The sequence below is a fragment of the Thermobia domestica genome, chromosome 17 (assembly GCF_964235325.1).
Source record: "Thermobia domestica chromosome 17, izTheDome1.hap1.1, whole genome shotgun sequence".
Lineage (NCBI taxonomy): Eukaryota > Metazoa > Arthropoda > Insecta > Zygentoma > Lepismatidae > Thermobia > Thermobia domestica.
Window position 1 is genome coordinate 78948578 of NC_137470.1, and position 13415 is coordinate 78961992.

Below are 13415 nucleotides of genomic sequence, written 5' to 3' on the forward strand. Positions count from 1 at the left end.
ATTGGGATAATAATAGCCAAAGTGATGATGGTGAGATAGATCCTTAAAAATAGTTTTATTATATTATTAGTGATTTTGATGGGGTAATACCATGAAAGCCGTATACTAATACAATATACTAATAAACATTAAGATTTCCTACGTCACATGAGTATTAGCTGTTGTATTAGATAACGAAAATGATTTAATTTATTTTTATATAATAAAAACGACAGAATAATAATGAATAATTTAATTAAACAACACTACTAAAACAACATTTTACTTCAACACTAACAACAAAGAGGTATTCCAATCAACCAATCTAAAGAAATATTAAGAGCAAGAATGGATGAATTCCAAGCTAGAGGTTCTGGGTGGGCTGTCACGAATGTAAACTACATAGTTAGCTCTTAATAAATATTCACTGTATAGAGGATCATCATACATAGAACTACCAAATAAAATTAAAAGGATAAAGGCTGTTATCAATGTAAAGAACAAAGATGAAAGATGTTTCTTGTATTCAATTGCTTCTGCATTACATCCTGTTGAAGAAGATTCACAACAACCATCAAAGTACAAGCTGGTTATTGAAGACTTAGAATAAAAATTAAAAGGTATCTATTATCCGGTAAAACTAACTGACATCCCAAAAATTGAAAGACGCCCTGATATATCGTTTAACGTTTATACATACAACGAAACGTGTATGGTGTACGTCTTATATCATACTAAATCAAAAAGACACCCATGTGAATTTATTATATGAAAAAGAAAAAATAAAACACACTATTGTTGGATAAAAGACTTGAGTAGATTAGTTAGTTCTCAAATGACAAACAAGAGAGCTCGAAAATATTTGTGTGATCGATGTTTGTTATACTTTTATTTACAAAATGCATTACATAAACATGAAAAAGGTTGTTCTACTCACGAAGCTATTAGGATAGAAATGCCACCAGAAGATACATACGTTAAATTTTAGAACTATCAATATTCGATGAAGATGCCATTTGTGATTTATGCTGATTTCGAATGTCTATTGCATAAGGTTATGAGTTGCGAAGAATCTTATCCAGAAGATGAATCATATACCAAAAATATCAGCAGCATAAGCCATCTGGGTTTTGTTACTATACTGTAAAAAGTGATGGAAGTAAAATAGATCATGTTGTGTATAGAGGTAAAGATGCAGCTAAGAAGTTCATAAGAATGTTAAAGAAAGAAGCCAAACAAATATCAAACATATATAGACCAAATAACGAGTTACCATTAACACGTAAACAGATTAAAAAGTTCAACAAATCTGTTCCTGCTCTTACTGTAAAGTAAAATATACTCGAAAAAAACATAAATTAAACATCACGATCATATAACAGGCGAGTTTGTAGCTGCATTATGTAACAACTGTAATCTACAAGTTAGAGTACCTAAGTTTGTACCAGTGATTATACATGACTTATCAGGATATGATTCACACTTGTTTATAAAAGAACTAGGATGTAATAAGAAGCAAATAGAATCAATACCTAATAACGAACAAGTTACATATCTTTCAGTAAAAAGGTTGGAACTCTCAAATTAAATTTTTTGTAGATTCATTTAGATTTATGGCATGTAGTTTAGACAAATTATCATCAAACGTAATGAGAGAACAAATGACACACACAACACTTCTATCCTAACAAAGAGGAATTCAAACTTGTAATAAGAAAAGGTGTTTCCCCGTACGATTATGTTAGTGATTGGGGTAAGTTTGCACAGAGACAATTACCACTAAAGGAAGCATTCTTCAATGAGCTTACCAACACACATATAAGTGATGAGGATTATGGGCGTGCAAAGAAAATATGGAAAACATTTAAAGTTAATAATCTTGGACAGTATCATGACCTATATCTAAAAACTGATGTTTTGTTATTAGCAAATGTGTTTGAGAACTTCAGAGAAACATGTCTTAAAGCATATGGTCTTGATCCAGCTTGGTATATGACAGCGACAGGTTTAGCTTGGGATGCAATGTTAAAGGTGACAGATATAAATCTAGAGTTACTAACAGATTACAATACGGTGTTCATGATAGAGAAAGGTATAAGAGGTGGAATTTCACAATGTAGTAAAAGATATGTAAAAGCAAACAACAAAATTACGGAAAATTATAATGAAAATAAAGAAGATTCCTCCTTAATGTACTTGGATGCTAAAAACTTGTATGGATGGGCAATGAGCCAATAGTTACTATTTAAGGGATTTAATTGGTTAAGTGAAGAAGAAATAATAGAAACAGATTTTGCAAATGTCCCTGATATTTGTGAAAAAGGTTACATTTTGGAAGTTGATCTTGAATATCCAAAAGAATTGCATGACTATCACAAAGATTATCCATCAGCTCCTCAAAATATGCGCCCGCCTGGTTCAAAACAATCAAAACTGTTAACAACTTTATACGATAAGGAAAAATATGTAATTCACTATCGAAACTTAAAGCAATGTTGATCACTTGGATTAAAATTTCAGAAAATTCATCGAGTAATAGAGTTTAAACAATCAGATTGGTTAAAGAATTACATAGATTGAAACACGCAGATGAGAACTAGAGCAACAAATGACTTTGAAAAAGACTTTTATAAGCTAATGAACAATTCAGTTTTGGGAAAAACTATGGAAAATAGTAGAAAGAGATGTAAACCTATAAAAATAGAATGTGACCTAGCAAGAGTAGTAAATCTAATTGGTAAACCAAATTTTAAAGATACATTTATTTATACTGAGAATCTATGTGTAATCGTAATGAACAAAAATAGTTAACTGTCAATAAACCAATATAATGTTGGAATGAGTATCTTAGATCTATCAAAATATTTAATGTGCGACTTCCATTATAATGTGATGAAGCCAAAATACCAAGACAAAATAGAAGTATGTTATACATATACCGATAGCTTTATATACCATATTCAAACAAAACATTGTACGAGGACATGAAAAATTATGTTGATTACTACGACACGAGTGATTACCCTAAAGATTACAGGTATAAGACACCCCAGATCAATAAGAAAATACTTCGTAAGATGAAAGATGAACTTAAAGGAAGAATCATAGAAGGATTTTTTTTGATTTAAGATCAAAAATGTATTCAATCAAGTTCGAAAAAGATAAATGTTGTAAAAAAGCAAAAGGAGTTAAGAAAAATGTTATAAGTAAAGAACTTTCATTTAACGATTATAAAGACTGTTTGTTCAATCAAAAAGAATATTATAAAATGATTAATTTAATCAGAAGTTATAAGACGAACTTGTACAGTATAGAAGTAAACAAACTAGCTTTGAGTTGTATTGATGAAAAAAGATATGTTTTAGAGTATGGGATAACTACCTTGCCATTTCGTCATTATAAGATAGAAGAGCTGTAGTTTCAAATGTAAGATTTTATGATTTTAAATGTAATAAAAGCCTATGTACAGAGCACCCTGCTCAATCTCACTTTAGAATTGTAGTTATGTAAATACTTTACGCTATCCTTCTGTGTTAAATAATATTTAGTTAAAGTAATATTCCTTCTGTGCTGATTAAAGTACTGGGAGGAGGAAAAGTGTACTAGAAGTAACCTACCTATACTACTTACAGTACCTGTTGGTTGCAACTTGGAATCACTTAACATGAGTTTTATGGGAAGAAAAAATGACACCATTTTGAGTAAACCGAAGAAATTAATTTTATAAGTTTCGAACAAACTTGAGTTGCAGGATAAATTTGTCTGCAACTTAGAGCTTTTTAAAAATATTTTTAGATATGGGTCGTTCAGAGCACAAGGATTCAAGTCCATTTTCAAAAAGGTGCATTTTTGCTCAGCAAGCGTAGTATCTTCGTAGCGAAGAGTCCCAAATAAATTAACCAAAAACCACGTGAAAAGGTGTAGTGTCGGTTGGAGTTTCATAGGACAACCGCTAGACACGGGTTTTTCTAGAACGGGGGAACAGGCGGGCTAACTTCCCCCTCCCTGCTCATAAATTTAAGATATTGTTTACCCTGCAACGTGAGAAAGATTAACGAGTCAAGCTCCAAATGTCATTGTCAATGATGCATAATTACATTAAATACATGCAGCTTGTGTCAAAAAGAAAACCCCGACCAAAAACGTCATATATTCGCAACCACGAATCCGAAAAGAAAGAAAGAAAACTACGTGACAAGGTGCAATATACAGTTTTATATGATTACAACTAGAGAGGGGCATACGTTTAAAGGTCATCCGCCTTCCTACCGCCTACCCTGAATTTCAAATTTTGGGACAGTAATACAAATTTAGAAACCTTTAGCTGAGCAAAGACCAACAGAAGAAAACTGAAGTCCTTACCTACCGTATAAATACGGAGTTTGATCAGTTAAAATCCATTTCCATTGGCCACAAGAAGCTATAAACTAATATTGCTCTTTTGTATTTTTTTCTTTTTGACCCAAGGATTCCAAAGGTGGCTCTGGTTCGAGTTTCTGGCCTGCTTAAATTCTGACAATTGTGCCTAAGCAACTTTCCAGTTTTTATCATCTACATTTTCTCCGTATTTACACTTGTTCTGTTGGACTTTGCTTATCAAAAAGTTTCTAAATCTGCCTTACTGCCCCCAAAATCTGAAATTCAGTGTGGACGTGAGAGCGGCTGCCCTCCTGCCCCCACTGACGCCCCTGTTTAACCACTATCATATGAAACTAGCCCACGCCCTTTCCCGTGGTTTTAGTTTCATTCATTTCGTACTCTTGACTGCGAAGATATTACGTTTTGAAATAGTATTCATTTGGTGAGCAATACTGAACATTATTAAAAATGTACTTGGGCTCTGAATGTCGTAAATATTGTTTTTTTCTTCAAGGCAATTATTGAGTTGAACAAAAACCAATACACAGGTTTGCAGAAAATATTCTAAAGTTAGCACAACATGAAATGTGCTTGAAACATCACTTTCGGAAAATTTATTAGGTTTCACAATTTCCTTACATAGCAATAAGACAAAAAATTTAATATTTAAACATTTTGCAAAAGTCGTTCACAAATTATATTTGACAAATATAAATATACTAGGTTTAAATATTTCATAAAATCAATTCTTACAACATTAAATTTATTAAAAGTCTATTTAATGTTAGCACAAAAGCATTTCTGTAATTTTTAAAAGTATTTTAAAGTATTTTATTTTAAAGTAAGAATGTAAGGTGTATGTATTTTAAAGTAAGAAAATCTCCTCCAGTGCTTTACCGGGAGGTATAGTTCCTAGTATTGAGGCTACATTACCTCGCTGCACTGCCATGCTTATTCTTTGGATTAGGAAGCTGGTTGCAATTTCATCACCTGATTCGTGTTCCTACTTCCTTTATGAAGTTTAGGCCTTCCACTCCCCACGAGCCACCGGATTCAACTGCAACTGGTACGAATGGATATTTTTACATAAGGTGGTTGTATTTTCTTCTTTTCTCTATCTCTTTCCGACTTGTTGCATTGCCCGCCTGGGTTGAAGAGAAAGGAAGGTTGGAAGGTACAAAAGTGTCTGTGCATGTGAAGTCCCAAATTAAAGCTTTACCTTTCTTCGAAGGAATTGAGAACATCCGATCTGGTCTTTCTCCATCTGTTCTACTACAGCCATTTCGATCCCTTATTGCTGGTACACCTTCGGAGATGAGTGCTCTCACAATGATGTCGTTGCAGCTCCGGTGTCGAGGATGTCTACCTGTGCTTTTTATGCAGGACGGACCATGTAGTCCTTTTTTGTCAACAGGATTTTTGCACGCTTGGCATTTATGGGGTTCGCAAATATTTGCAATTGCTTAAGATATCCCAGTCTTAATGCAATGCTATCCTGAAAGACTCATTATTCAGTTGAAAGCCTAGAGGACGTAAGCGCATAGTTTTGAGCCAAGCACCTGCCTCAATGGGCGATGCAGCGATCAGTCTGGCCTTGTCTTCTGGGTTGTCGGAAGACTGTAGTGAAAATGAAAAGTTTGATTGTATGGTAGGTTCTTCCCATGTGGATTTTGTAGCCCTGAAACTGAAGTCGGGTAAATCGAAGGCCACCAACAATGACTATGCGGACAAGCAATCTTGAATTTCAGAATCCAAGTGGAGATTATTGTTCTGTTGGAGAAGTGATTTTATTAGACATTGAGAGCCGTAGAATGATGCCAAGAAGGCGGGAATAGCCAATTCTAATGCTCTTCGAATGCCTAATCCACCAAGATTAACTGGAAGAGATGCCTGAAGCCATGTGCTATCCTCAACGACATAATTTAGGATAGACTTCAAACCAGATTTTATATTGTTGTCATATCTTTCTAATACATCCTCTTCTTTCCATGAAGGTGAACATCGCAGGAAATATAATAATCTTGGGATGGAAAATGATGTTCTTAATAAGTAAAATTCAGAATGAACAGATATTGATGATAGACGGAGAAATACATGTTTAACTGGTTTATCTTCTCAGTTAATAGAGTTCTTCTTGATTCAGTTGAGAGAGCAGCTCCAAGGAGGAAAGCGTTTGATGGCGACATCAATTGGATACCTGGAGCTACTTGGTTGTATGACGAAAACAGTGTGTGCTTTTGTTCGTTTATAGTTTCAAGAAAACTGATTTCGCATTTCGTGAAATTTAGTTGCAGACCAATTGTAGTTGCCTGTGTGTTGATCATTTTGAATGTATTTAATATAATATCCGGATCTCCAGCTATTGCACCATCATCAAGGTATCAGATACTTAAGTCGGTTTTGATATGATTGGCAATAGGCGGCAATGTTACGGCAAATAATGATGGACATAAAGGATCTCCTTGTTGAACCCCTCTTTCTGATAAGATTATATCTTTGCCATAATATAAATTACTGGCTTCAGCATAGCTTTGGTGTACATAGGGATATATCGAAGGAAAATTTTCTTTGACGATAGATAGCATTGTATATCTGTCTATTTCATTGAATGCGTTCCTAAAATCTATTTTTAAGAAAGCTTTTGGCTTCTGGTGATGGTATGAGTAATAAATAGGTGTTGTATGTGCTGCCGCTTCAGCACCATATTGAATGCCTACTCCAAGTTGGTGTGGAGCAAGGAATTGGAGTAGTGGTTGTTTAATCCTCCCACAGATAATCTTGGATGCTAGCCTCCTCCAAGCATTCCCAATGGCAATGGGTCTGATACCGCCATTTTTCTTTGTCAAGGCTATTAAAGATGCTCCAAAGAAAATGGGTCTTACTTCTCTAGGAACATTCTATAATCTTTGAAAGAAACCCTCAAATGTTCTTAATTAGGTGATCTTTAGAATCTTGATTATTATATAGTATCAAATCCTTGATAATTGAAGGGCGCATGCTATCTAAACCACCAGCCGATCCCTAAAGAAAGGATTTCAGTGCTTTAAGAAATTTATTAGATGTGACGTTGTTAAGATCAGTGCTAAAATCATTTATATCAGTAACTGTAAATGCATATGCATGTGTAGGATGTTTGGCTTTTAAGGCTTTCAATATGGTTGCATCTGTTGGAGCTAAAGTATCTTCGCAAATAAGAAGTCTGACTGCTCCATGTACATCTCCATCTGCGAGTTTATTTTCAATTATCTTGATAAATATTCTATTAGATGATTTGTCAGTTGTGCATTTTTGTTTATTTTTCTTCAAAGATATTTGCTTTTTTTTTTATATTAGCACTGGAGCTGCTTGACCAATTTTGGCTTCTTTGTTTTACCCACGTAGTTAGGTTACTGGTTTTTACAGTATGTGGAGGCATACAAAGTATTACGTAGGGGAAGAGTAACAGATTCATCCAAGATTCGAAATTGTCAGAGTTCACTATCTGTTCAAGCACTTCACATAACAAATCTGCCATAACATGTCTTGCTCCTCGCTGAACTCTTCGTAAAATATTTACTGATGATTTAACTTTCCTAAAATATCACTATATTTAAAAATTAATGCATTTTCATCTATCACATTGACATATGTATTCGAAACTTGCGCACCAGGTTGTTGATGAGATGAAGAACGTTTCGCGGAGGCATCGATTGCTTTCTTATCCTTGTTAATGCCATTGTGCCATTTGCTGTTATGTATGGTTAGTCCTCTTGAGTTTAGAAAATTCTTATTACATATAGAACATTGGGAATTATTGGAACTACTAGAAGGGATGCTGGGTATATTTGTAGTTTGTATATTAATCATTGTTTTCATTCTAAAACATTTTGGAATTTTAAGTATTGTTGCTGAATGATTCAAATATTAAATGTTAACGAATAATAACCGAAATAAATTATTCGGTATAATTGATAATAAATTAATACGAAAGGAATCACTTATGAGAAAAATTAATAAACTATCCCATTCTAGTCTTGTTCAATTCACTTAGGATACAAACCACAATAATCTCACACTTAACACGATATCATTAGATGGGTGAGGGAAAGGCAGCAGGCTTGTCCTTTGGTTTTAAGTATTAGCGTTCTCGCTTATATCTTGTGATCCCCTAGACCAATTTAAAACGGTTTTCACTCGGATTGTTCTCAGGTCATCATGAACATTTTCATATTACTTACACGGGAGGGTCCCACAAGTTGTCGCTAAAATCTAATTGCCACATAGCACGCCTGATAGAGCATCATGAAAAATAAACATGAGCCAAATTTAAGGTGCTATGGACCAGAAGGATAGGAGCTACGGGGATTCGAAATTTGAATATCCGAAGAATTATATCATGAAATTATGTACGTTTAAAGTAAATATCTTGAAAACCGTTAAAGGAATCAAAACAAAGGATGCCAGATATAATGATAACAAAATGCCCTATCGAAAACCATAAACAGTGTTGCCATAGGTAAAGCAGTGTTGCCAACTCAGCGTAAAGATATTTTATTATAAATAGCACCATATGTAAGTGTCCACAGTTTTAAAATGCACTATTATCACTAAACATAACATTGAAGTGTAGTGGTAAAGTGTTGCAAACTATTGGAGCTATATGTGTTCAAAATGTACAGCGGAGAGGTGTGATATGTGGGAACAAAGGGTAATAAAGGATCTGGGTCTAATGCTATGAATTTAGTTCAAATGCATAACACAGATAGTATAACAGCAAAATCTCAGGAGTGTCACAAAATATTGATATATTTGAAAAACGAAATTGAGTGATGCCATTTTTGCGTCCTGTGTCAGCTTCGAAGCTATATAGGAGCGCAAAGTGGGATCCGAATCACTATGAAAGAGAAAGATAACAATGAAATGTAAGTTGAAAAGTACAACAAAAACATGTCCGAGGCGGGATTGGAACCCACGATGCTTAATATGTCGGTTGCCTAGCCTTCTAGACCACACCGCTATCCGGTCCGACTAAAAACGAAATGAGGTAGTAACAAAATAATTATATTTCCAATGTGAATATGGTAATATTATAGTGTACAAACATAATCATATGGTATGTAGGAGAAGAAGTAAGAGAATATGTAACTCAACACAAAAGACACAAACCAAGAAAATATTGATAAGATAACCTGGGGAACCAGTTTAAAGAATTAGAAAACACACGATTCTTTCCTCGCGTGTATCGTTTTGTTTTCGCGAGTTGTCTGTTTATTCATCGGGACTACAGAAGTATATTGCAAAATTCTCACTTTTTTCTAATGCATTCCTTTATTAGCTTTTGTTTCCACATATCACACTTCTACATTGTACATTTTCAGCACATTTGGCTCCAATGGTATTCAACACTCTACCATTACACTTCACTATTATGTTTGCTGAGTTGGCAACACTGCTTTACATATGGCAACACTGTGTACGGTTTTCGATAGGGCATTTTGTTATCATTATATCTGGCAACTTTTGTTTTGATTGCTTTAACGGTTTTCAAGATCTTACTTTAAACATACATAATTCCATGGTATAATTCTTCGGATATTCAAATTTTGAATCCCCGTAGCTCCTATCCTTCTGGTCCATAGCACCTTAAATTTTGCTCATTTTCATTTCCCATGATGCTCTATCAGATGTGCTATGTAGCAATCAGATTTTAGCGACAACTTGTGGGACCCTCCCGTGTTAGCAAAATCAAAACGAAACAACACTTTCACTTATAGGAAATTTAAACAGAGCGATGTTTTTGGACGACCACTAATATACAACAATATACAACAATTTATTATTCTAATATGACTTTTGGAAAATTTATTATTTTAAAATAATTTTATTAGCATCAGTATTCTGAAATAGCCATCAAATTTTTGCAACTAAAATTTCTCCCACCTCCAGGTGATCAATTGAGTAAAAGTATGTACATGTGTGTAGAATTCCAATAACAATACAATTAATTATTTGGCCAAATACCATAACAAATGTCGTATTAAATCCAATGGTCATTGGAAGTCTTTTTGCAAACCACTGGTGTTACACAAGTTAAATTAGGTGGTGCGCGGTGGCTCAGTGGTAGAGCGTTCACCTCCGGTGCTTGGGGTCCCTGGTTCGATCCCAGCTCGCGCCGTGTGGACTCTGTGGTGCTCGTGGGTTTTCTCGTGGTTCTCCCGTTTCCTCCCAGTTTCTTCATTCCACCATTTCACTCACCTCTCATCATCACCGTCTCCTTTAGCCTAACCGGCATAACCGTGGGACGTAAAACTTAGATTTCATTTCATTCATTTCATACAAATTAAATTAGGTTAAAAAAAAGAAAAAAAGGTGCGTTATCAGTGACACTCAAAAGTCATTTCCAAAACAGGTGGTGCTACAAAAACAAAATTTTATATATTAAAGTGCATTATCACCAGCGTACTACGATTTTTTTTTCGAAAATCATCTTGAACAACAAGTGGCCAATAAAAATGTATTTAAAAAAACAATATAAAAGCCATTTTCAGTCAAACGATTTTATTTCTGTTATCAATGTTGCACTAATCAGTATATACAGGATGAATCTGTAATACTGGTTGCAAGTAAAGAGTAAAAAGTCTTAACAAAAAAGTTATTACACGATTTTGAAATATGTTTTAAACTGAAATATGTTTAAAACATCTTGAACATCTTTTTCATGTTTTTTCTTTTTTTTTAAAAAAAAAAACTGTATTTTTTCCAACCCTGCCACAAACTTCTCTTCCTGGTATTTACTCGTTCACGGTGAATGCGCAGGAGACAGAGGCTATTCAATCATTCATCTCCCGTAGTTCATTGATGGAGAGTGTTGAATGATCGTTCTACCGTGCACGTCGTAGCAGGAAATGCTAGTCCAATACAGATTCTGGAATGCATTGAAGGATAGATCTTGAAAGTATAAGCCTAGTGCAGTAAATCAATACATTTTATGTAACTTGCACAGAGCAGTAACTACAAGGGGCAAGCGGGACTATTGCCCCGGCCGCTGATAGCAAGAAGGCCCCGAGCTTGCAAGCAGAAAGAAAAGGTGTTGAAAACGACCTGGGGCGTCATTCAGGGGGACATATCCCCCAAGCTTCACACACACACACACACACACACATATATATATATATATATATATATATATATATATATATATATATATATATATATATATATATATATATATTAAACACACACACACACATACATACATACCTGGAATTCAAGAAATTTCTTGAAGTTTGTGGAAACTATTTCCCTCAAATCTATGCGTCTCTAGAGTTTTGCAGCTTCATAGTTAATACAATAGAACCCAGGTTTCTAGAATTGATAAATATGTTTTTGTTATGTTTCTTTCATATTATTTTTGTTATTTCCAATTATATTGCATAAGTTTTTTATTCCATTGTTTCATTATGAAAACTTTTATTATTTATTAGAGATGGATATTGCATGGATGTATTACATTATTAGAAAAGATAACATATGGGAAAACACAGTCGAAACTGAATAGAGATGGAAGCTAATTGTTAATTTGTTTATTCTTTAAATGAGTGATTTTAAGATATTGCAGAAAAATGATCAATGTGTTAATAACATATGACTACTATTGAAGTATTTAGTAAATATAGGCATACATTTCGGTGATTTTCCATTTGTGATCCAAAATATGAAAAATGGATGATATGTAGAGACCGGATGTTTAGGCACTAAAAACCTGTTAAATAGGCAGGCAAATAGGCACTTAAAATTTAAAAAATAGGCAGTAAAATAGGCACTAAAATGTAACTCGAAATAATGAAGATAAATACTCAATACCATTAAAAAATAGATTCAAGTCATAGATAATGTTCAAAGAATATAGAAATATGCTTGTTTTTTTTAAATAATATCTTATCTTCTTTTACTGTATATACAAAAACGAGGCATGTTATGCATTGTACATACTGGGTGAATCTAAAAGATGTGCACATACTTCGGGAGGTGATTCGTGACATGAAAAGAAGACAAAAAGTGCTGTTGCATGTTGTCGAATTCTGCGTCGTGTTAGAGTGACAGGGGTGCCAAATTGAAATCGAAATCGAATCCTGACAATCGGAACGGGACCTAAAGGTGCGCACATACTTCAGATAATGATTCGTGAAATTCAAGAAGACTTTTATCTTCTTTTCATGTCACGAATCACCTCCCTAGGTATGTGATCATCTTTGAAGTTCATCCTGTATATATATTGTAATGTACCACGAGCTTGTGTTTACAAACACATAATATAAGTAAATATGTGAGCATTATGTTACGTAAATTATATATTTTCCCAATGGAGGCTCTATTTTGAAGAAAATGAATAGAATACGCAAAATTAGGCACTAAAGCAATTATTTAGTCAGTAAAGGTCGAAATAGGCCAAATAGGCAAAATAAAATTGGCTTAAATCGAAACTATAACCCCCCATATAAACATTTAGTTATTTTACTTATTTTTGATCAGATTTTTAATATTAAAGAATAGGCATTTTGCCTAACATCCGGTCTCTAGTGATATGATATACTTTAATGAATACATAGCTAACACTCGGATATAGCGTTTTTTTTTTTTTTTAATGTACAGGGTCAAAAGATGAGAGTGCAGATGAACTTTTTTCATTTTTTCGAGAAATAATAATAAAAAGGAGGAAGTTTACTGTCATATGAATGGTGCAAGTGTTTTCCTTAAATATTTATTGTAACTAAACATTAGGTTAGATAACACCTAGGGTACATATAAAAGACGTCTGACAAGATAGCCCCCGGACTTTAGAAAATTCAAACAGTGACTAGGTCATTCGTTTGTACTATGTTTGTACCGTTTGTACCGAAAATATTTTCGTTTGTACCATTTTCCTTATAGGGTTACTTGAGAGGTCAAATGCCCTCCCCCCGTGTCACAACACAGAAAATTGAAATACATGATTCGAAAGCAAATCGTTTCTACCGTTTGTACCGAAAAAAGGTTTTGTTTGTACCCTGATAGTTTTCGAGAAAGACGGGATTACATTTGGTAGAGTATCTTGGCCT